Genomic DNA, 27,128 nt, shown 5'->3' on the forward strand with positions numbered 1-27,128 from the left:
TAAACTATCTGACCACAGTGCTGTAAGAGCAAGTTACCATTTAATTGTAATTTTACAGTAATAGTAATAGTATAATAGTAATAGTAATAGTATAGTAATAATATAGTATAGTTATACATTAAAAACTATTTTACAGCACTTACAGCAAGCAAAAACATTGTAAAGAACAATACAGTATACGTAATACAGATTTATAATATTTTTATTTATGCCAAAACACACTCTAAAAAAATCATTTATAATAAATTGCTATTTTAATTATACATTATTATGCTATAATCTTACGCTGCAATCCAGAGTGCATTACTGTAATTTTACCATACTTTATTGGGACCTTTTTCAGCTGGTAATTCTGCTGGATCACCGATCACCATGTGCACTGCTCACCCCAAGTAAAATACCACATACCATCACTTCTTTATCACAGCAAAAAACACCTCAACCAGAGCTTTTTGACTGATTTTCTCTTGGTTTAATAACAGTAAATATGGTGGCTATAGTGTGTTTTATATAATTGCTTTGCTGTTTGAACTACACTTGATCAGGGGTGGGTTTCCCGAAAGCTTTGTAAGGCTAAGAACTTCGTTAACTCGTACTTAAGATTGATCGTTAATTAAAGAGTGTTTCCCAAACCCGTGCGTAACTAAAGTACTACGTAAACTCGCTCGCAGATTAACGAGTGCCCTCACCCAGTCGTTAATCAGAAAGAGCTTCTTTAAGGGATCTCTACTTGCAGTTCAGCACCTTAAACACCAGGGACCGCCAATTTTGAGGATGAAAAAACATTATTTCTGTGGTTGAATCAATTATATTATATTATATTATATTATATTATATTATATTATATTATAATGTAGTGTGTAGTCTAACTGGGCATATTGGAATTGACCAATCAAACCCACGAGCAAATAATTAAAATCCAGATTAGTGATGGTAGAGCTCTTGACGTCATTGAATGCAATCATTGAATTCCTGCAGATGATGCTCACGGTCTCAGCAAAGCTGCAAAGTCTCTAAGTCTCTGCATTCTGTAACCACGCTGTTACTGTGACATGCATGCACCTGTACACAATTCCCACCAGGCCGGGAATTACAGCACAACACAATATATTTCCACGCTTTTGGGAAAATCCCTGGTACTGTAGGTTCAGTGCACACGGGACACTTGTGGACACTTGTGTCTTTAATCACACCTACACGTATTGTAAAGGGGACTCTGCAGTTAATATGAATGTAATATTTTATAATATTTGATAATCAGGTGCTTCTAACCAACATTGTGGCCGTTCATCTGGGCAAACTCTGTGGTGTGTCAGCTCGCAAATATATACCAGTCAAAAGTTTTGACACGTCTTATTCAATGGTTTTCTTTATTCTTTTTATTTAATTCATTTTCTACATTGTAGATTAATATTAAATTGACGCGTATGGAATTATCTAGTAAACAAAAAGATGCATGGCCTTCACAATCCCCTGACCTAAACCCAACTGAAAGGGTGATTTGAGGTGATTTGGGATGAGCTGGAGCTTCACAGTGCAAAGCAGCTATTGTTTAGCACCTCCAGGAACTCCTTTAAGACGCTGAGAAAACTATTCCAGATGACTCTCCCTCATGAAGAAACTGAGATTAAAATACCAAGAGGGTGCAGATCTGTCCTCAAACATAAATGTATAAACAAGTATAAAACATATTCTAGTTGGTTTAAAATTGTTGTTTCTAAAATCATGTGTTCCTGTAAGTAATTTAATATATATATACATACATATATATTTATATATATGTATGTATATATATATAAATACAAAAGTGAATTTCAGTTTAATAATAGCGAGGTGAAATAAAATAAATCTATTTTCACTCGAAGTGCTTTTCTCTTTTCAGAATGCCTATATCTGCTATATTAAGCTACAGTTATTAAGTCTGTGTACTGAACATAAATATAAATCCTTATAAATGTCAGATAAATATAAATTATAATCGTTTATAGTTACTGTGCAGATTTTTAAGTATATTTTATTTTATAGTTAATTGCTGAAGGCTCTGGGCGAGGTGTTTTTTGCTGTGGTAAAGAAGTGATGGTATGGGGTATTTTAGTGCGCAGTGCTCGTGGTGATCGGTGACGCAATACTGGCTGCGTCAGTCGTGCATCTCTATTTTCCGCCTCCAAGATAGAAACACGCCAGAAATTTATCTGAACACACCTCACTTCCAGACCACCACGCCTATCAGCACTCATATATTCCTAAAGTCCAACGCTATTTTAATGGCACATGCCCAAGGTGTGAAAATAGATTGTTGACAGGGTGCAAGATGGCAATGTGCCTTGCCACATGTCTTGTGCATGGTGCACGATGGGGCCCTAGGTGTTCATCCATGTTCCAGTCCTTGTGATCTTGTAACAGGCCTGTCCCACTCCTCAGCATTGTTTTACACAACAATTCTCTTTTTTCCCTCCCCCTCTATTCTCTCTCTATCTCTTTCACATGTGTCGAGATGCCCAGTCAGTAGAGTTCTAACACAACAATTCTAATCGCCTTTCTTCTTTTCTTTCTGTTTTCTCCATATCCATCTCTTTCACATGTATCGAGATGCCCTGTTCCTGATGTTGCCCTGCCTAGCTCTCCACTGCCCGCTGTGATTCATTCCTGCTCTATAACTCTGCGCTGATTAACATTAACACTGAGCATTCACCTACTTACACTTATAACTCAGAACCCATTTTTTACATGATCTCTCTAACATTACCACTGAGCATGTGTCCATCACCTTCTCACACTCATAATTCAGAACCTGTTTCTACATTAGCTATAGCTCCAGACTGTCTCTGGGCATAGCTTTCTATTGCTAGCATACAGTTCAAATCAGTGCAGCTGTCAGCCTTTAGTAGCCTTAAATTTGATCAGATCACTCACTCCAGTTTTCTTTGTGCACTAAGCTCAAGAGGGAAGAATCATAGAAACATAAAATGCATAAATCTTAATTTATCTCTGCAACTCTTAGGGGTTTTATAAACCAAGTGGTCTTATTACATATGTCATTTGCATATAATATTACATAAGTAACCTAAAAGGGTAACCATTTCTTTTACAGTCCCCTAAGTTCTAGGTATTAACCAGGTAACTGTTAGGTACAAACTCTGAAGTACTTAGTAATTATTTTGGGTAACAAGATAGTAAGTACCAGGACAGTCTTGTCTAATTACACTGAAATGTCTCACAGGTTCTAATTATTAAACAGCTACATGGGAGAAACACACTCTAAAGTACTAGGTAATTATTGTGGTTAACAAGATGGTAAGAACAATAACAGTTCAGGGTTACCAAGACTTTTTGATATAAGTGTAGCAGGTCAGAGAACCAGTGTTCCAGCCACAAGAGGAAGTGACCACCAGACAACTGACCTTTTTTTTTTTATCAAATTCTAATTTAACAGTATGAGAATTAACTTCATCTTTAAAGCAGATATATAGCCCCTTCAAAAGGATTGGAAACAGTCAGGCACATTTTATTGGACTTTTATTTACATTACATTACTGAAAACATTTGGGTTTGACATTAAAAAAGATCAACATCCAGCTTTTATTTACATCTGAATCTGAAACACAGTTCAGAAGATAACACCTTGTTTCTGAACCCAACCATTTTTTGTGAGCAAAAGTATTGAAACAGACAATTTAAACTAAAATAAAGTAGATAAAACGTAATATTTATTTGCAGAACCTTTGCATGTAAGAACTGTAAAATGCCTGTGAGCCATTGCCCATTCTAGGCAAATTCCTGGCTTTCCTAATATTTTTCCTACAAGTAGTTAGCATCTGCTAATTTTTTCATGAAGTCTTTTGTAAACAGTACACAGCAAATTTCTGGAGTTCAAAAATCTGGAGTTAAACAAAAATGTTTGAAAGTGTTAAATTGTGTGAGTTTATTCTCCAACTTAAACTACAAGTTGAGTTGAGGGGAACTCATTGGCAGTGTAGTTTTTCAGAGTTTATTCCAAGGTGTTAAGGAGCGTGACTGAACTTTCTAAAGGGCGTGTCCCCCAATTCTAGCTTTCCATCAGTCTATCATGGAAGTCTTGCCCACCAGGGCTCCTTCCATGGGGTATTCCATTATATATTATATATTTTTGCCTAGCCAACATTTTGTTGGCTACAAGAACAAGTTACCATCTCCTGCACTGTAAATTGTGACAAAGTGCTGACAATGCACTGAGAACTGCAGGGTTTTAAAATATTACAAAGTTTTTAAAATAATATTAGTTTAATAAAACAAATTGGCTTGCATTTGTTAACACTGTGAAGCAGTTTATGGTCAAATTAACTTCAGCTGAGAGCTGTATTTTACGCTGGATGGGATAAATATTTTAACCCATTAAAAGAGTTAAAAGGCCAACTCCCAGAAAAGAGTTACTTTAACTCTGTTATAGAGTGTATTTGATGGTCACACATAAACACTTAAAATGAGTTGATATTAACTCTCAGAGTTTATTCCAAAAAACAGAATTTGCTGTGTACATTATGATACCTACCTGCCCTCTAGAGGTTGTTGCTGAGAGATGTTTTAGGGTTTTTCTTTACAGCATTTACAATATCTATGTCATCAACTGCTGTGGATTTCCTTCCTGTGGTCTACCTGTTAGTACACTTGTGATTACTTTTTTTCTTCTTCCTATTCAGGACATTCCAAACAGTTGAACTGGCCATGGTCAAAGACTACCTAGAGAATAGAAAATACCTTCAGTGATTTATGTTTATCATCATATAATAGATCAGTTTCAGATTAATGACATTCTATTAAAAGATTGTTTAACCAAGAGTGACATTAGAATATATTATTAAATAAATTAAATGAAACAAAAATGCTAAAAAGACACTAGAGCCAAAATAAATCACACTACTTTGACATTTGATATCATATAATATATGATACTGTATAAAGTGTGTGAAGGCAAATACGTTTTTCTTTTTCTCAAGTTAAGCTTTAAAGGGAGAATTTCTATTTTTACTGTAGTAATATTTTACCTTAAATATTTCTACTTTAACTCAAGTACATATGGTTTGTGTACTGTGTCACTAATGACAATCATTATTATTTAATTTGTATCCTCATTAAATCATTGCATTGCATACTCCTTTAACCATTTGATGCACAACATGGGGCAAAAGTTACCCGGCTGAGTTTTTTTTATATCTTTGCAATAAAATGTATTTAATCATTTAGTATTCAAGGTATACCTCTTTTTTATCAGCATTCATCTTGTATGTTTGTTCTAACCTTACTGTAGAAAATATTTTATGACAGTAGTGAAAGATAACTGTACAGAATATAGATTTAGGTTACCATGAGAGTGAGTACATTATTAGAGAGTTACAAGAAACTATTATTATAACTATTGTAGTTAGCCTACCTAAGTAGCCTAACAATCATTAGCAATATTTAGCAGTTAGCTAGCTAAGTAGTTAGCTAGCAAAACTACTCAGCCATATCAACAAAATAAAACTGTATGCATGCATATGTATTTGGTTTAGGTTACCTTAAGAGTGAGTATATCAGCTTGTCAGAAATTTTGCAAGTAATTATTATTAGCTAGCTTAACTAAGTATATTGGTAGGCTATTTAGCTAACAAAGTAGTTATTTAGCAAAGTAGTTAAATATGTGTGTAAATTCGATGTAGCAATATAAAAAACAATTTTTGTTCAAGTACAAATGAAAATAAAAAATATTTAAAGAATACTTGGAATAATCAATCATAAATTAAATTGATTTCAAAATATAAGCAAGTCAGTATGAAATAACCTGGAAAATGAATGCATGTTGTGCATTAGAGGGTTAATACCTGCTTGACTGTAAGTTTAAGATTTCCCAAGTCTATAAGAGCAGGTGTGTTTTTTATGCATTGATGATTCATGTCTGATCTTCTGCTTTGTTCCACTTCACTGTTCTTCTTAGGTTCTGTTATCTGGTCTGTATCATATGCTCATGCAGACAATACATCATTTAGTCATCTCCTCATAATGGAGGAATACACAAAATATTAGTGGCTATTCTAAATCTAATGCGAAAGTAAAAATAGATTTTCTTTTCTCTCTCAGTGGTAAAATATTTAAGTGATATTCATCCTGCGATTAATGTATAAATATAGTTTAACAGAGACATGTGACATGAGTAAAGGCATTCATTCTATGATTCTAACTGTGACAGTTACACATAAATGCTGTCATCTTTATGTACAGTGTAAGAGACTAATGACAAAACATTTAACTGTCAGGTAATGCATCACACTTTTGAGCAACACTCTCAGAAAGGTAATTAATTGACTTGTCCATGTCTATATTTAAATTTTGTTAATTGTAGTAAAAGTAGTAATAGGTGATGGTGACAATAGTAATATTTTACTTGTGTGCTCCATAAAATTCTGGAAAATCTTTCTCTGCAAGTCTAACTTAAAACAAGATTAAAAATACAATTGTACCCCTATTGTATTTTAATGTACAATTCTCTTGTTGAACAGTACCTAAATTGCTAAAAACAGGGCTTTATTTTCCTTTTTGACATTTAAACAGGACTGTTAAACATTAGCATTTTCCTGCCATCTGCTGTATTGATATGATCACTGCAGGAAGCAGCTTGTTCATCAGGGGTGGGTTTCCCGAAAGCTTCGTAACGCTAAGAACTTCGTTAACTCCTACTTAAGATTGATCGTTAATTAAAGAGTGTTTCCCAAACCGGTGCGTAACTAAAGTACTACGTAAACTCGCTCGCAGATTAACGAGTGCCCTGACCCAGTCGTTATTCTTAAGAGCTTCTTTAAGGGACCTCGACTTGCAGTTCAGCACCTTAAACACCAGGGACCGCCAATATTGAGGGAGAAAAAATATAATTTCCGTGGTTGAAGCAATTATATTATGTTACAATTAATTCTATAATTCTATAATTATTATATTATATTATATTACATTATATTACATTATATTATATTATATTATTTCCCGTGTCTGCGGGTGCTCCGGTTTCCTCCCACAGTCCAAAGACTTAAAAATTGCCCCTTAGGTGTGAGTGTGTGAGTGGAAGTGCCTGTGTGTATGTCTGCCCTGCGACGGATTGGCGGCTTGTCCAGGGTATAGACTGGTATAGACTGGTATTTATTAATGCCAAAGTACATCCTTTTGTAATTTAAATATTATAATTTGTATAATGTTGTTGATTACAACACATTTCTATGTTTTTAGGGTGTAATAGTGAATAAATACTGCATATTGGCAGTGTTGAATCGATATTTGTGGATCGATTAAGTGCGCTGTTTCGGGGGAGGAGTCAACAAAGACGTTCTTTAACCTCCTTCGTTAATTTTCACTTTGCGAAGCTCTTTGGGAAACACTCGCAGAACTGGCTCGTTCTTTACTCACGCCATTCGTTAGTTCGTTCGTTATTCGCTAAGGTTGATCGTTTTCGGGAAACCCACCCCAGTTCAATTTGTGTCAATCGGCTTCTGCACATTGTCAAGGAAAATATGATGATAAATACATTATACTGTTAGTATTGCTACCGGTATTGATAATCTCCCTTACATATATTGTAACAATCTGTGTTAAATGTTTTTTTAATATTTAATCATAGCTGTGTAAGATTCATATGGTATGGTTTTTCTCATACTTGAGTGCATGCTAACATAGAAGTTAGAAAACAGTTATTGTCCCTAAAACCTGTAATCAAGTTTAGGTTTGGCTTTGAAATGTAGGCTTAAATATTCATAATACATAGAACAGATACTGTGTTCAAAGTATTTAACAAATATGTTTGACTGCTTTGTACAACGATGTCCTTCCTATTATAAAAATGTGTGTGTTGTCAAGACTCCTGGGGTTATTATTGAATAAACCAATCAGAATGTAACGCTGTGTGAAGGACGGGACGAGGAGAGCGGACGCTAATGCAAGTATCATTTATTATAGAACAGAAAACAAAACATAAATCAAACAGAAACTCAGAAACAGGAGACTAACTAACAGGCAGGATTTAACACAGCCGTGACAGACGTATACACGCACAAGAACCGACAAAAACACTAATGACAGAGACACTTAAATACACACACAAGGCGGGAAAGAGAACAGGTAACACCTGGGGACTGACTAATGAGGGGCGGAGCTACAAATGGACACAGGTGAGTGGAAAAACACTGGCAGAACACAGGGGCACGGGTAACGTGGGACAACACAGGCACGAGGACAGACAGGAAACAGGGCCAGGCGTGACACAGAAAAGAGTATAATACAGGTAAGACCTTTCAAAAACATGTTAAAACATGCACTACAGCATAGTGTGCTTTCGTTTTGGTGGGGCACAAAACTCAATCACAAATCCAAATGCAGCAGTAAACACCCTGCCCTCTTGACAGTTTGCAGTGAGAACAGTACAGACTGGTACTTCCTCCTTAACAACAAAGAGCAACACCAGGTAAGCCAACCGTTTTCATGTTTCTTATTTTTCAAATGTTAATTTACATATTAACATATTTTGTTCCTTAGTATTTAGAATTTTATTTTAATGGATAATTTAGATAGAATTGTTTTTTAATCTGTTATAATAAATGTCCTGTTTTGCTTCAGTGATCATAATGCTTCCTGTTTTGCTCAACAAATATTCTGAGAGACCTAATAAAATATTAAATGGTCACATGTAAGACAACTGTAGATTACTTAGGAATATTACTTACACACTATTCTATATTTTTTTTGTAGACTTTTGTTGAAATTCTACTTATAGACATAAAATGAACACAGATCTGGTTGTGCAAAAGAACTATGTCTTTTCACCAGACACAAAATACAAGTAAGCATGTTCAACTGGTTATTTAAAAAAATATGCTAATCAGCTAAGACATTTGATGTTCAAAATCTTATATTTTATAACAATTTATTAACAAATTTAATGATTGTTTAAACTTTTAACCCCCTAGCCAAGTTCCCTCTACAACAAACAGTGTATCCAGAAGAGGTATGTACATACATGTTGTCATACAATATATGAGTACTCTTATTTACTAACTTTAATTCACTCCAGAACACAAGCACAGGCTAAGGAACAAACAATCTACCCCTAAGCATTGGTAAGACCCGTGTTTATTTACTTTAGTTGTGGTTATTGGCCTCGTTATACCACCCCCATTACTGGTGGTGTGATGATATCAAAGGCTTATTTTTTGTTAAAGGGGTGGATATCCCAATGTGACAGATAAAAATAAGAATTTGAACAACATAAACAAAATTAGTTCTTATTATCAAATAGCAAAACAGTCTAGTAATGTAATCTTTCTTGATATCAAGCCAAACTCCACCTTGGAGATGCCTTTCGCTGTATTTTAAGCTATATTAACTGCATCAGCTCAGTCTTTTCTGGGCAGTTCTGTTTTGGCTGGAGTTTTTTCTAAGTGTTGTCTTATAAACATTATTTTTTTAGAAAACCTTATGTAATCTAGGCATTATCCCCTTTTCAGAAACCACGAGTTGGAAAGATGTGTTCATGACGTAAGATAAATTGTTTTTTTTTAATTAGACCCCAGCTGCATTGTGCTGCTGTAACCTAATATTTGTTCTGATGTTATCTTGTGTTTTCATTACATAGCAAGCGAAAAAAAATAAAAAGGGATTTTCTATCTATTAATCTGATGAAAGGTAAGTAAAAAAACACACGTATCCACAAACCCACTAAACGGAACACTTAGTGACATTTAAATTACAAGTAATTTCATCAAATTTTATTCACCATTTCTTGGTTTAGATGGTGCTCGGAATCTTAAGGATATTGGCAGTGTTGTGTCCAAACATTCTGGGACACAGATTAAACTAACAAAAGAGGAAAAATACAATTTCAGGGTGGGTTCCCTTGAAGACACATCTTACAGAAAGAAAACTCACCTCTTACAGGAGTGGGAGCAGTTCTATCTTCCAGATGAGATGAAAATGGTAGTAATTGGGGTTTTAGAGAATTTTCCATGTGGTGAGGACAGTGCTGAGCTGGTTCTTATGGTGTGTGAAGACGGGAATGTGTTCGCCTATGAAGATGAACGTCTTCATCTGGTTGCCAGCAGCCTGAAAGAGCTGTTTAAGTTTGGGGTCCACTTGCCAAGCAGCAAGTACTACTACCGTGGCCAGAGCTTTGAGGACATGGTAAGATTGATCACAGCCAACATAATGCAAAATGATGATAATAATGAATAAAGATAATTTACACCCTGATTGATTGTCTGATATTGATAACACAATCATACGTCCAAATTATAAGTCATGGTAAGAGTTATACTCTAACATCTTAACTGTACTGTAATGATTGCTGCCATTATAGAAATGTCAAGATAAGTTTTAAGTTTCAGGAATATCTAAAAGACTATATACATCAAAAAGTAGTCCAACTACACAAATTATGTCTATCTGATTAGTGACTAATGCTGTAATCCTTAGACAGATGATGACTGGAATCGAGTGAAAAAATCAGAAGAAGTGATGAAGAAGGACAAAGAACACCTGGATATGCTAAAGTCCATGAAGCCTACATACTTGGAAAACCTGGAGTTCATTAAACAGAGACAACAAGAGGTAAATGTAGCAATGAGTAAAATGTGAGAAATGTTGTTGTTTCTTATTAATATGATTAATTACTGCTTTTGTTTGCAGACAAGGACAGAGTGAGAGACATACTCCAAATGTTTTCTTTATACATATATTTCTTTAAATATATATGTGTGTGTTAAAAAAATGTTATAAAAATCATCCTCTTTAAATTGTTAATTATTATGGTTAAATATATCTGTTATACTGTCATCCATTACATTTACTAATATTTTAAATTTTTAGACTATTATTTTATTATCATAGATATTTGTAATATATCTTATATATGTTATGTTCTGATTTCTTTTGAATGTTTTTCCTGTTTTTTTCCCTGGTTCATGCTATTAAAATTATATATTTTTATTTCGTTTTTTATTGATATCTTTTGTTATGAAATCATCCTTTATGTCTTAATTGTTATTATTCTTATTGTAAAGCACTCTGAGCTGCATTCTGTGTAGTGCTATAAAATTTTGTAAGTAATAACACTATTATTATTCAGTATTTATTGTTGTATTCAGTACTGTGTACCTTTTAAGTCCCTTTAAGAACCTCTTACTCTAAGTGTGTGGCACTATGCTGAGAGCGTTAAGTGTGTATTGTGCGCGGAGACCGCTGGAGCTAGCTCCTTTCTTCCATTTATTTTATTTCTGTAAGTAACACCATAATGTGCTTTAGTGCTGCATTAGCTCATGTATAAACTAATAAATATGCAAGTGGACTATTGCTAAAGCAAGTCTGAGTGTCTATAGAAAAAAAATGTGCACGTTGTTGCTGATTCCACATTAATTGCATGTGTTAACTCTTTAACATTGACAGCACTAATATATACAGCTCTGGAAAAAAACCCTTAAAAATTATGAGTTTCTTTGATGTAACGAAATTGAAAACATCTGGAATGTAAACAAGAGGAAGGTGGATGATCACAAGCCATCAAACCAAGCTGACCTGCTTGAATTTTTCACCAGGAATGGCATAAAATTCTCCAAAAGCAGTGTGTAAGACTGGTGGAGGAGAACATGCCAATATGCCTGTAAACTGTGATTAAAAAACAGGGTTATTCCACCCAATATTGATTTCTGATTTTTTTTATTTGAGGTCTGAAATCTCAGCATCTTTTTTGTTATTTCAGCCATTTCTCATTTTCTGCAAACAAATTCTTTAAATAACAATATTTCTATTTGGAATTTGAGAGTTAATAATGTTGTCCGTAGTTTACAGAATAAAACAACAATGATCATTTTAATCAAACATATACCTATAAATAACAAAACCATACTGAAGTGGACAGTTGTTTCCCCCTTGCAGATTTTATGTTTTTGCATTTTTGTCTACATTTTTACATTATCAAAAATATCTAGATTTACTATCCAAACTAATTTATACCTGTGTGAAAAAGTGTTAAATTCATGAACCACAACTAGGCCTGATTACCGTATTTTTCGGGCTATAAGGCGCACTTAAAATACTTATTTTTTCCCAAAAATCGTCATTGCGCCTTATAATGCAGTGCGCCTTGTGTATGGATTTTGCTTGTGTTTACTGACCTCGATTTTTATGTGGTACACGGCGCTCTGTTGTGCAGAATTCCTCACCCACGCCAGAAAAAGATTCCCCTCTTGGGCTAGCGCGCGGTTACCTTTGACTGCCGTACTGCCTCTCGGCTGTGGTTCAGGGTAGCTAGTTTCCACTGTAGCTCCGTGGCCAGAACAAGGTGCCGGTAAACTTTCCTTTCCACCCGTTCTGGGGTAATAGCACAAACTGTTTCTTTTTAGCGCCCACTTCTAAGTAAAGTTAACCTCTTAACACGCGCTGGCCCACCGGCGGGCCAGAAATATTTCATAACTGGCTGTGTTTCTGAATAGTTATGAACAGTTACAGGTTCAATATAGACATCCAATATACCATTTTAAAGCTTAGGATCTCTGCTTTTGAGCTATTTAGCCTATTTAGCGGAATATCCTTTCAGAAAATAAACATTTAGGGCGAAATATGCCTTGGTTATGATTTTAATAATTCATAACTCTCATATTTGCGTTTATCGTTCGTCCATATTTCATCGAATGCGGTCATGTCATACACCATTCGAACCGTCTGGCTCTCCGGATTCCAGAACTGTGCTTTTACTGTAGGATGTATGTTTCATGAATTAGAGCTGCGTCAGAGCGCATGTTTCCAGTAATAAAAGGCTCTCCTTTTGTCCTGGGGTAACCTCCGGTCACTGCCGCCACCCCCCGAACACACACCCGCGCTCAGCCACAGGTCCTACCTTCAAAACGCGTCCAGACTAAAGAGAATCCATCAATCCAGTCTCCTGTAATCCACAGTTATATCCAAACAGCGCTGGAAATCACTTCATCCAGAAATGAAACTTATCCAATCTTTATCTCTGTTTTAAAACCGTTTTATTCACCGAATTCGGCACAACACGCTATTATAGTCAGAAGCCTCGCGGAGTAATGCGGTACTTGCTGTGCTTCAACATAATATTATGGTCTGTCGGAGCGTTGCGGCTACCGTTGTCAGGAGCCTCGCGGAGTAATACGTACTTGCTGTGCTTCAACATAATATTATGGTCTGTCGGAGCGTTGCGGCTACCGTTGTCAGGAGCGTCGCGGAGTAATACGTACTTGCTGTGCTTGTTGATTTATTGCTCAGAGATGTTGTTATTTTTCACAGATATTGTGAAGGATTTATTGCTCAGAGTTATTGTTACTGATATAAATAAAGTTTCATTTAGTGCGCCTTATAATCCAGTGCGCCTTGTGTATGGACTAACACTAAAAATAGACCGTTCACTCATCGTGCGCCTTATAATACGGTGCGCCTTATAGTCCGAAAAATACGGTACTGCCAGACCTGTAGAATTAAGAAATCACTTAAATAGAACCTGTCTGGCAACATGAAGCAGCTAAAAGATCTCAAAAAGCAACATATTATGCCACAAACTGAAGAAATTTAAAAACAGATGAGAAAACAAAATCATTGATCACAAATCAGTCTGGAAAAGGTTATAAAGTAATTTCTAAAGCTTTGGGACTTCAGCGGACCACAGTAAGAGCTGTTATTCACAAATAAAAAAAACATGGAACCCTCCCTCTTGAGCAGTCACAGGTGCAGCCTCCCATCAAGGTTCACGCCAAGCAGTTTCGTGCCAATATGGGCTTGTGGGCGGATTCATGAGTGGCGCGGGTGTTGCCTTGGACGTTACGTCAACACGGCGGGAAAAATGTCAACACTAAAACTGGATCACAACAATAAGAACAAAAAGGCAAAAAGCCTTTTTAAATAAAATTATATTTTTGTCACATATGACCTGTGCTCAAGTTAAAAATTAAATTGCAAATGAAGTGAATTAATTTTGTCATAATGTTTTCACACATATTTGGTAAAAAAGAAAATGCAAAACAGTATTTACTTCCCATATATATTGACATAAAGGGCAGCATTAAAATAAGAGAAAGATACCCAACAAATACCCAGATCTGTTCTTGTTCCTCCCACATTATCAAGGAGCAAAAACATTTGTGGTGTACTTGGCTAACTGCAAACTTCTAAATGGAACAGTGCTTGGGCTGTGACTAATGGCGTATCCCGAGCCCACAAGAACACAAAAACAGACAAGAATGCAGATTGAGAAACGGTTAATCTTTGAGTTAAATGCATATATAAAGAAAGGTTTTGTTTATTGGTAAAACATCAAAGGGAGCATTAATAAGGTAAATGCATTGCCTTTTAAATACCTAAGTCCTTTCAATTTTATGATAATGAGATTGCAACTATATATTTTATTTTGTGATGAAGTGAACTCAAAGCTTTTCCTGATTTTGAGACAGATACAGATGCACACACTCCAACACTGGGTAATTATATGATTAGCTTTAATTATTTTGCCCTCCCTTAAAGGGATGGAAGATAACCTCAGCCCCACACATTCTTAATTATTATATATATATATTTTTCATCAACAATAATAGCTGTAAGGAGAATGTGACATGGAGTGGGAGAGAAGCTTTACTGCTGTTCTGGGAACCTCTCCTTAGATAGCCATCACCTTTTATGTGCTTTCCACATTGTAAAACTCCCCGGAGGATCATTACCTTGTCGAGGTCGGGGGGCTTGTGTGTGTCGATGACCCTGAGAGCTATACCGGGTAGGGACACCCAAGCCGGGCAGGTCAAAGGGTAGATGCCAGACGAAATATGATCCCTGGTCCTCCAGGTTGGGGGTTGGGCACAGGGCTAACAACCCTGTCCCATAAAAAAACACTATTGTTACGGAAACAGAGACAGAGAGAAAAAATACCACTATTGTGTGCGATGGGCTCCCAGAGATATTACAAGATCCTTGTATGACTGTCAGTAGTGAAAGCCGAAAGGTAGCTACTGGCACGAAGATGGAAGTTTTGAGCGCCAAATGCAAGACCAGAATAGGTTTCTGGAATGTGCGTACCATGTATGAAACTGGTAAGCTAACACAAATTACGGCCGAGATGAGGTGTTACAAATTACACATCCTTGGAGTAAGTGAAAGCAGATGGACAGGTTCTGGAAGAGTAAAGACCCAGACCGGATAGACAGTGCTGTATTCTGGCAGAGAGGACAACCAACACCACGAGGGAGTAGCCATCATCCTGAGGAAAGGAACAGAAAAGTACCTGATAGAGTGGAAGCCGATCAACAGCAGATTGATTACAATCAGAGTGAGGGGGAGACATGGCAACATGACCCTGATCCAGTGCTATGCACCAACCAACGATGGCGATGATGAGGCGAAAGACACCTTTTACGATCAATTACAAGCAGAAGTAAGTGTAACACCTCGCCATGACCTGTTGATTGTGATGGGCGACATGAATGCCAAAGTTGGGAACGACAACACCCATGTAGAGAGAACTATGGGCAGACATGGCTGTGGCTGCAGGAACGAGAACGGAGAGAGACTAGTGGAGCTATGTACTGCATACAACCTGGTAATTGGAGGAACACTATTTCCTCACCGCAACGTTCACAAACTAACATGGTGCTCACCCAATGGTAGGGACAGCAACCAGATCGACCATCTTATGATCAACGGCACCTGGAGACGTTCCTTGCTTGACGTCAGGGTGAGAAGAGGAGCAGATGTTGGAAGTGACCATCACCTTGTTATAGCAGACATAAAAATGAAATTGCGAAGTACAGGACGCAAACCAGCAGCACAGACGCTTTGATGTGGAAAAATTGTAGGACCCCAAACTGAAAAATGCCTTCATTCTTCAAGTAAAAAACAGTTTTCAGGCACTTGCAGACATGACAGACACTTGCGAGGCAGATGCAGAAGGAATAAACCAGAGATGGGACCTTGTGAGAACAGTATACCAGAAAAGCAGCGAGACTAGTCTTGGACTGAGAGAAACTAAGAAGAAGGAGTGGATAACACCAGAGACGTGGAAGGCAATAGAGGAAAGAAGAGACCTTAAGAAGAAGGTGGCTAGCACCAGATCTGAAAGACTGCAAGAGAAGTTCAAATTACAGTACAGAGAGATGAACCAGAAAGTGAAGCGCTCGGCGAGAATGGACAAGCGTGCCTACTTGAACAACCTGGCAAGCGAAGCCGAAGAAGCAGCAAGAAAAGGAGAACAAGGAAAGCTGTACAAGATCACTAAGATGATTAGCGGCAAGTTCCACAGTACCAATAATACCCCAGTCAAGGACAAGGAAGGGAAGCTGCTAACGACAGAGAGAGAACAAGAAGCACGCTGGGCCGAACACTTCAGAGAGGTCCTGAACAGACCACCGCCTCCCGAAGAAGCCGACATACAAGAAGCCATTGAGGACCTGGATGTTAACATCGCCCCACCAGAGAAGCAGGAAATCATTACAGCAATTAAGTCCTTGAAGAACAGAAAGGCACCAGGCCAGGACAATCTGAATGCTGAACTATTCAAAGCGGACCCAGAACTGGCAGCCAATATCCTGCAACCCCTATTTACCGCAGTATGGGAAAGGAAACAAGTCTCAGATGACTGGACCAGAGGAGTAATTGTTAAAATCCAGAAGAAAGGATCCCTTAGCGACTGCAACAACTGGCGAGGAATAACTCTCCTGTCCATCCCGAGCAAGATCATGACAAAGATCATTATTCAACGAATATCAGAGGCAGTGGACACACAACTTAGAGAAGAGCAGGCAGGTTTTCGCAGAGGAAGAGGATGCACCGACCACATATTCGCACTACGCAACATCATTGAACAGTGTACAGAGTGGCAGAGACAGCTCTATATTAACTTTGTGGATTTCCAGAAGGCATTTTTACAGTATACACAGAGAGAGCCTCTGGCACATCCTGAGAGCGTACGGAATACCAATGGAAATTGTGCTGCTGATTAAAAGCTTCTATGCGAACTTTTCATGCTGTGTTGGAAACAGTGACATCTATTTTGAGGTCGGGACCGGAGTGAGACAAGGCTGCGTAATGTCTTCCCTGCTCTTCAACCTTGTCATTGACTGGGTAATGCGCCACACAACGGAGGATGAACCAAGGGGCATAAGATGGACACTCTCCACAAACTTAGAAGACCTAGACTTTGCCGATGACCTGGCCCTACTGTCACACACCCATCGACACATGCAGGAGAAGACGACTCGCCTGAACACCTTTGCACAGCAGGTCGGACTGCACATCAGCCGGACAAAAACAGAAGTAATGACCCTGAACTCCACCAATACAACACCAATCAGCATAGAGGGAGAAGACCTCCCGATGGTTAAAAGCTTCACCTACTTGGGCAGTGTAGTTAAGCAAGATGGAGGAGCAGGCTGTGACATCCAAAACAGACTGAGCAAAGCCAGGGGCATCTTCTGTAGCCTAAGTAACATCTGGAAGACAACCCAGTACAGCATCTACACCAAGCTGAGACTTTACCAGAGTCTGGTCCTGGCCACTCTTCTGTACGGCTCGGAATGCTGGCGAATGACTGACAACGACCTTAACAAACTGTCAGTCTTCCACACCAAAAGCCTACGAAGAATCCTGGGCATTTTTTGGCCAAGGACAATCTCCAATGAGGAGCTGTTTATCCAGTGTGGACAGGAGAGTATGACCACCATCCTGATGAGGAAACGATGGCGCTGGATTGGCCACGCCATCAGAAGCGGGAACAACTCCATCACAAAAACTGCCTTACGCTGGACTCCAGAGGGAAAACGCAAGTGAGGCCGGCCTAAGAACACCTGGCGACGAACTGTGGAGGCAGAAATGAAGGCCCTAAACCACAGCTGGGGCACTGTGTGGAAACTGGCCCAGGACAGACAAAAGTGGAAGACCTTTGTCGCTGCCCTATGTGCCAACCGGCATAACAGGCACTGATGATGATGACATTGTAAAAGCCTTGTAAAAGTCCCTGATTAAAATCGAAAAAGAGATAAGAACGGTTTCCAGGCAAGCATATCAGTATGTGTATATCTGATGTTTAGGAGCTGTTAGACAAAACATCTCTTCTATGCTATCTTCTACGGTGCTACAGATTTGGTGTGTGTACGTGCGAGTGTGTATGTTTCTAACATTTTACAATCTAATATTCTGTAATATAAGAGAATATAATCTTCCAAATAGCTCATTGTAATCTTGCTATCTATACAAGATTTGATCAATTTGCTGTTCAAAATTTCAGTGAATTCCCTATATAGTTCACTATCAAACTCTCATAATGCATTGCAAAACGTACTGTACAGATGATGTAGAGAGAGCGGGAAAAAGGAGAAGCACCGAGAGAAAGATAGACGAGGAGAGGAGTTTATGCGGCTTGCAGACTCCACAGTTCTCTGAGTCTGACATTTTTCGGTCCTTTTACTGTTTAAAAGAGAGTAACTGCTACCAGTCACGTTTAAGGAGCAGTAGAGCACTCAGCTCACATCATTATGAGGGTGAGTCTTTAGTGAAGACACCGCAGGCGTCCCCTGCACCGGACCTACAGTACCAGGGATTTTCCCAATAGCATGGAAATATATTATGTTGTGCTGTAATTCCCGGTCTGGTGGGAACTGTATATAAGTGTGTGTATGCCACATAACAGCCTGAGTACAGAATCAACGGACTTGGTGACTTTGCAGCTTTGCTTAGACAGTGAGCATCATCTGCAGGAATTGACTGATTGCATTTCTTGCAGCGTTAATGTCAAGACTTCTATCATCGCTAATCTGGATTTAAATAATTTACTCGTGGGTTTGATTGGCCAATTCCAATATGCCCAGCAAGCCACAGTTGGCATTATAATATAATATAATATAATATAATATAATATAACTTATTCACTCACTTACTCACTCGTCAACCGCTTTATCTGTTAAGGGTCGCGGGGGGTGGGGGGTGTTGGATGGGGTGCTTGGTGGCTGGAGTCTATACCAGCTGGCATCGGGCTGAAGGCAGTATACACCATGCACAGGATGCCAATCCATCACAGAGCAGACAGACACAGACAGACACATTCACTCACACCTAAGGGGCAATTTTTATCCGACATCTAATTAGCCTGAACTAATTTTTTTGGACTGTGGGAGGAAACCGGAGCACCCGCAGACACGGGAAATAATATAATATAATATAATAATTATATAGTAATATAATTGATTATAATTAATAGTAATATAATATAATATAATAATATTAACAATTATATAGTAATATAATTGATTATAATTAATAGTAATATAATATAATTGCTTCAAACCAGAGACTGTAAAAAAGATGGACGCCGTGTCTCCGTTCCCATTCATTCAATGAAAATGAAGCCAAAATCTTCCGCCATTTTGGCGATCCTGCCACCTGATTCTGCGCAGTAGAGACCAGAGGAGGGAGAAAGACTGTGGAGAGCAGCCTACTCATTTAAATAACCCCGCCCCTGAGGGCTGCCTCGCGGTCACAGACTGCAGAGCGGGGCGGAGCGGAGCTGACGGTCTGTTATTGGTCCCGCCCATAAGCAGCCCTTTTACCATAACCACACCTTTTTTGAATAGAGCTGAATAACATTCTTAAAAACCGAATTCTGTGGGGATATAAAAATTTGACAATATAAGCAGAGGTTACACTAGCTGCTGCATTTAAATAATGGAGGTATAATTACAGTATATTAGAAAAAAACGTGATTGAAAGTTGGCTGTTTTGCCATTGAAACCTATGGGGATGGGTGGAGTTACACAGCTTTCTGCAGCCGAACAGCAGGGGGCGCCCGACCTGTGGTGGCTTCACTTTTAAGAGACTATGCTCTGTCCAGCTATATACAGTCTATGCTTCAAACACAGAAATTATCATTTTTCTTCCTGAAAATTGGCGGTCCCTGGTGTTTAAGGTGCTGAACTGCAAGTCAAGATCCCCTAAAGAAGCTCGTTAAAAATAAGACTGGGTGAGGGCACTCGTTAATCTGCGAGCGAGTTTACGTAGTACTTTAGTTACGCACGGGTTTGGGAAACACTCTTTAATTAACGATCAATCTTAAGTACGAGTTAACGAAGTTCTTAGCGTTACGAAGCTTTCGGGAAACCCACCCCTGTGCCCTTGCTCATCTCGCTCATTTTGCAGTGCACAAATCGGGCAGGGGGCACAGATCGGGTAGTGACAGGCGCGTTTGCCGTGTAGAACGAGCTGTGTGGGAAGAACCGCTAGCTGATAGCGCCCTGGGTTACCGGAACACTCAAGGTTCCTCAGTCTAGCCTCCGAAGGACATAAATGCTGCCCGATAGCGCTCCGAGTTACCGGAATGCTCAGAGTTCCTCGGGTGGGCCACCATTAGACGCTCCACTGTACTCCAAGAGTCACTGATGGACAAGTTGTAAGCACACTACACCAAAGTACTGACTGCAGTAATTCTCCAGTAAAAGAGAAGGGATTACACACACCCTGCACTGCATTGTTATTACATATTTAAGTTTTAAATTTGAGTTCACATTTTAATGAGATTTCACTGTGTTATATGAAAAGTATGAATATTTTTATTCACTCTTGGTTAAGGGAAAATATCCAATCTGTTTAGATCTGTTCATTTTCAAGTTTATTTTGTTTACTTGTTTTAAATATCATTAGATTAATCATTAAGAGCTCTTTATATAAATTCTATAGGTGATCTGCTGCATAGTAGTTGTGTTATAAGCCAAGTGTATACAAACTATACTACTAGTTAAGTGTTTCTAAACCATACTACGTATTTCTGAACTATACTACATTCTACGAGAGTGTATACCATTTAAGTTATCTAAATTGGTTATTTAGAGTCATTGGTTTATCGTAGAGTATTGTAAATTTGAAACCTTTATTTATATATATTTTTTATATTTGACATTTCGTGTAATATTGTATTTTTCATTGCCAGAGTTTTATCATTTTTATAATTCATTTCTAAAACTGTGTCTGTGTCCACTCTATGGGTATATGGTTGGTACGGTTTATAAAGTTAGAACGGGTAAGGTTAAGCTAACTATTAACAATTGGAGCTTAACAGGTGAGAACCACTCCCACGAACTCTACTATAGCGAGGGCTACAATAGCAAATAATGGATGACAGCTTTTTTTGTTTTGCTTTTTATGTTTCCTTTGTCCTGTAGAGAAGAATTTCCTTGCATACATTCCTTGCATAGATATATTTTAGTCCCCATCAGAGCACTACAAAAGTAATATTGATAATGTTTATGAAGTTAAAGAATATCAAACATTGTTTGGCTGGAAATTGTTTTTGTTTTAGTTATTTCATGAGGGCTAAAAGATTGTGAACAAAATTAAATGACTCCTTCCAGTATGTATGAATGTTGTTCCATGCTTTAAACTTTCTGAGAAAGAAGGCAGAGGTGCTCATCAAGGGAGTTTTAAACTTAGTTAAAGGAACCTTAGAAACAGGGACCCTGTCTACAGTACTGTGAATCACCTGAACCGGAGTAGTTTCTTCAGGAGAGTCTTAGATAAGAGACAAGAGTGTTGGGTCAGCTGTCGGTCAACAGCTACACTGCATCTTTACATAACCTGCTGTGATAGAATGTTACTGGTCACAAAAAAATAATAATAAAAAAATATGAAGTCACCAGTGAACAGTAGATTGTGATACCTTCTTTCCTGCCATCTGGAGGTTTTACCTGATGCCACTAATAATTTTTGAATTCATGTTAACACACAGAAAACAAGTATTTTCAATCTGTCCACTTTATAGAGGATAATTCACTGACTGCATCATGCAGTTTTGGAGGAACTGAACTCTCTACTTAATGACTTAATGTTTTTTGTTTCACTAGTTTTAGTCTTCCACTAACACTGGTTAAAGATAGCACTAATCTAACTGCATATTCGGAATCATTGGAATCAATCATGCTTAATGAATTTCTTGGTGCTTTTAAAGTTAAGGGTTGTTTGTCTGCAGATGGTTTGAAGTGACAAAGGTACTTTTACCAAAGGTGAAAGTTTCATAGTAAAAGGTGAAATTACAGTAATGACTTTGACAATTTGTTTTGCTGGAATTAACAATGTGCTATGGATTTTGTAGTGGATTAAAAAGAGGTTTTCTTCACTTGGACACACACTTCACAATCACCTCCAGGATGCTCTAATATTTACCAAAACAACCATATATTTCAAAATGACATTTCCTGACTATTTCTCCACTCAGCCTTGCTCAAAACCCTAAATGCATAAACTTTAAATCTTTTGAACTTCCTCCAGTCGTAAACCTCGGAGTTAATGTTAAACATTTGGAACTGTGCACAATTGTGGTTTTGCCATCACCAGGACAAGGACGGGACTGCGGGACTTGAGACAGTGTTCAAAACTTAATAAATGCCTTGGAAATTGTAACTTCACCAAATATTATACCAATTCAGGGGTTTGTGCTTAGTTATTTCTGCAATCACTTAGAAATAAGATTCATGAAGAAATGTTCTAAGCTTGGGATTCCATTTTCAACATTGCAGGCCAAAAGGCTGTGGGGTGATAAGAGACTCTCTTCACCAACCTTCCCCACGGTTGTAAATTCCGAGCCAGCAGCTTTGTCTAAACATTCACTGCAGAGGGAATAGAATTTCTCACTAAGAAGTATTACTTACAGTTTTTCTCGATTGGTTTGGCTCATTTCTTGAAACTGAGATGACATTCCTATAACTATAAGGTAAATTGGCCAAACAGACTTACAGTTCTTCACAACACTTCAGATAACCAGCAAAATGTCATATGTCTCCCAAAACGTTCATTCTTGCTTCAAAATGAAGTCCCTCTCCCATATAAATAGACAGTACCATAAAAATGGCATAGATCCTTCTCAACTGCTTTGGCACATTTTCATTCATTTCGTCCTCCTGTCAAAATAAACTGGAAGGTGCAGCACAACTACATGGATCCTCATCACATGCTCAAAAAACAGTTTACCCATGTGTCAAAACTAATTTCCTTTCTCACTCAAATCATCAGTGCCCCCAAAATGCATTGTCCCTTTGGCATTGTGTAAGTACTGCAAGTCAAAATGCTTATATGTTTTGTCTTTATGGCAGAGGTCTAGCTAAAGAAATACAATTTTTACACCACACACACTGCACTCATTCTGCTGAGGAAATTGTAACTATTTTTATTTACAAGTACATTTTTACACATTACTGTAGGTAGAAACGAAAAAAAAATACTAAGGAAAATGTATCAAATATACTATGTATACAAATGACAAAAACCTGCAAAATCAAAACAAAATACATTACAGTATGTAAAAAAAACAGTTGAGCATCACAAATGCAGTAAAGTAATATTCTGACTACTCTGTGTCACTCCCCTTTTTCTCCTGGTCATCTTCCTGCCATCCACCCGCTGCAGTCTGTTTGGCCATAAATTGTCATCAACATCACATCTGATGTGTTCTTTAGCAATGCATCATGGGAAGAAGCGTTGTAAATGCCTGAGCCATCCTCTACACTGATCGCCTGTTATATCACAGGACTAGCATCAAAGTACTAGCACCAGGCAAAGCTGTATATATCAAGCAATGCCAGCATTCAAAATCATAGACCACACCTGTCAGGTAACAAACTGATGGATTGGTCACCTGTAATGTGGGACACTCCTCCTCATCAAAACCTGCTTTCACCTGTTACCTACTTACCTGATTGTCATGAATTTATGAAATGTTCCAAAATATGTGTACTGTAAAGTATTACAATTTCTTAACTCATTTTGACAATTGAGCAGACTATTATGCAGATGATGACTTATACGATGAAATTGTGCTGACATGTTTTGAAGAGAACAACCATTACACTGAGAAACAACCAATTGTGATATATAAACAAGATGCATTCTTTTGGAAAATGTACTAAATGTAGGATGATTGTGTTAAGTGTAGGCTACTTGTACATAACCATTTGCAAAGATGTACTAAGTGCATGAGACATGTACAAAGCATTTGAAATGTCATGAGAGCAATGAGAAATGCCATTCTGTTATGAGGAACTGCAAATTAGTTTGGGGATTTGTCCATGTTATTTTGAAAATGTCATCTCAATTTTAAGAAATGAGCCAAACCAATGGAGAAAAACTTTAATATACCATGGAACACTTTGAAGACTGTCATCATCAAGTGGAGAAAACATGGCACAACAGTGACATTACCAAGAACAAGACATTTGACAAAAATTGATGATAAGACAAGAAGAAAATTGGTCAAGGAGGCTACCAAGAGGCCGACAGCAGCACTGAAGGAGCTGCAAGAATTTCTGGCAAGTACTGGCTGTGCAGTACATGTGACAACAATCTGCCGACTTCTTCATATGTCTGTGCAAAACAAACATCCAGAAAAACATCTAAGCTCTACTTAATTTTCCAAAAATTCATCTGATATCTACCAAACGCATGTGGGAGAATGTGTTATGGTTTAATGAAACCAAGGTTAAACGTTTTGGACATAATTCCAAAAGGTATATTAGGCGCAAAAACAACACTGCTCGTCACCAAAAGAACAGCATACCTACAGTGAAGCATGGTGGTGGCAGCATCATACTTTGGGGCTGTTTTTCTTCAGCTGGAACTGGGGCTTTATTCAGGGTGGACGGAATTTTGAACAGTTCCAAATACCAGTCAGTATTGGCAAAAACCTTCGGCCTTCTGGTAGAAAACTGAAGATGAAGAGGAACTGGTAACACTTTATAATACTGTTCCATAGTTAACTTAGGTAACTAAGCAGGAACTAAGCAGTAACTAATTAATAGTGCTGCATTAACACCTAAATGTTTTCTATTAACTACCAGGGAGTACTGAATAATTACTCAGTAGATAGTACTGAACTAATGATTATAGTAGTTCACTATTAACTTCACAATAATTACTGAGACTTACATATCTCCCAGAGAACTACTTACTAATTATGTCTCCTTTATAATAACTATTCATTAATTACTGCTCAAATCAACATTAACTACTGAAAACCCTTACATGCCACCTGGGGAACTATAGATCTAAATCAGGCATATTTGAGTTAAATGCATATTAATTGAAGGCATATTTGAATTAAGCAAGTGACACCATTTGTAGTAGTGGTAACCTTAATTACCTTATTATCCTCAGTTCCTTCCAAATATTAGCAACAGTGTGTATTACTCTGCTTAACCATAAATTTTTGGAAAAAAAAAAAAAAAACATTATAACGTAATATTATTGCATTGAAGACTTTGATGAAAGTTCTCCAGAAGGCATCTAAGACTCTAAGAATGACTGTAAGACAGTAATAATGTAACAATCATTGCTTTAATACTAGGTATCAGCCTTATAAAAGTGTATGTTCAGCGTTTGCAGTCTCACAGAGATTTATTTTACTGCGCACTATTAGGGCAATTACGGTAATTTCACAGCGGCCGCAGCTCTCCTGGTCCTTCGTGTAAATTCTCTGCTGTGCTGCTGCTGCTGGGGGAGGATTAAGAGAAACTCTGCTGCTTTCATATTTCTGTATTTGATTGAAAATAAACTAGTAATCAAGATATTGAGATCTTTTCCAGCTTATTTTACCCCCGGATCAGAGGAGGACTCTTTGTGGGTTGTTAACCAGCTTTAGGATGTGTGTTAGCTAGCTAAGTTAGCTAAGTTGTGTGTGTGTTAGTTTGTAACGAACAGTATGGGTATATTAATATTAATTATAGAATTTCTTTAGGTATGAACCTTAAATAAAAAGAAACTCACTACCCACCGCCACATCTCACCTTCTAAGGTCGAGGAGGTCTAATAAATATTACACTGAGCCAACCACAATCAGAGTGCAGTGCAGCAAGATTTAATAAATGTTGGTCCGAGTTATCCACAAAAAGACTACACCCTATTTACACAACCAAACCCCCCATAGCACAGCCCTAATCACAAACCCCCCCACTCCACCAAATAAACCCGAGATACGGCGATCTCAGCATCAAACATTATATATCCATACAAAAAGTGTGTGTGTGTGTGTGTGTGTGTGTGTGTGTGTGTGTGTGCGTGCGTGTGTGCGTGGACGAGAGAGGCAAGAGAGAGAGAGAGGTAGAGGGAGTGACTGGACTAAGCTACTAAATTGTCCCACAGTCACAAATGTCCATAATCCCTTATTCCGGACGAGAGAGAGAGAGAGCGCGAGAGAAGTCCTGGGTTTACAGCGCGAGAGAGACGCGGCGGTCTCTTGTTACCCTTAGCTCACCAGATCCGCAAGGAAAGTTGAACGCGCCGGGAAGAAAGTCCCAAAAGATGTTCTGCAGCACTGAAGATTAAATCCTACCGCCTTGGGGCAAAAAACAGACCAAAAAGATTAAAAATACAGCGTGCACGCCTAGAAAACTCCAAAAAACGTTTCTTAAGTGGTTAAATCCCAAACGCTCGAACCATGCCGGCTCGTCCCGTCTCTCCCTACATTCATGTCCCCAGTTCCTTGTTTATCCTGGTTACAGCACCTGATTGGCCGAATAGTCCCGTGACGTCGTGAGTGAGGTCATAAGGATGAAAGTTCGCTGGATAAGGAATATTATAATGTACTGTAAAATACTACCTAAATTAGGAATTAGAGGTAAACACAGCACTTCCACATAAAAAAACAAACATTTAAAAAATAAAAAAAATAACATATAATGTGATGTTATGTTTACTGTGCATTTGTCACAAGTTAACTGGCTAAGTTAGCTAGGTTATGTGTGTGTGTTAGTTAACTGGCTAAGTTAACTAGGTTATGTGTGTGTGTTAGTTAACTGGCTAAGTTAGCTAGGTTATGTTTGTTAGTTAACTGGCTAAGTTAGCTAGGTTATGTGTGTGTTAGTTAACTGGCTAAGTTAGCTAGGTTATGTGTGTGTTAGTTAACTGGCTAAGTTAGCTAGGTTATGTGTGTGTTAGTTAACTGGCTAAGTTAACTAGGTTATGTGTGTGTGTTAGTTAACTGGCTAAGTTAGCTAGGTTATGTGTGTGTTAGTTAACTGGCTAAGTTAACTAGGTTATGTGTGTGTGTTAGTTAACTGGCTAAGTTAGCTAGGTTATGTGTGTGTGTTAGTTAGCTAGTTTAAATGTGTGTTAATTAG

This window comes from Astyanax mexicanus, chromosome 3, assembly GCF_023375975.1.
Source record: "Astyanax mexicanus isolate ESR-SI-001 chromosome 3, AstMex3_surface, whole genome shotgun sequence".
In the NCBI taxonomy this organism is placed as follows: domain Eukaryota; kingdom Metazoa; phylum Chordata; class Actinopteri; order Characiformes; family Acestrorhamphidae; genus Astyanax; species Astyanax mexicanus.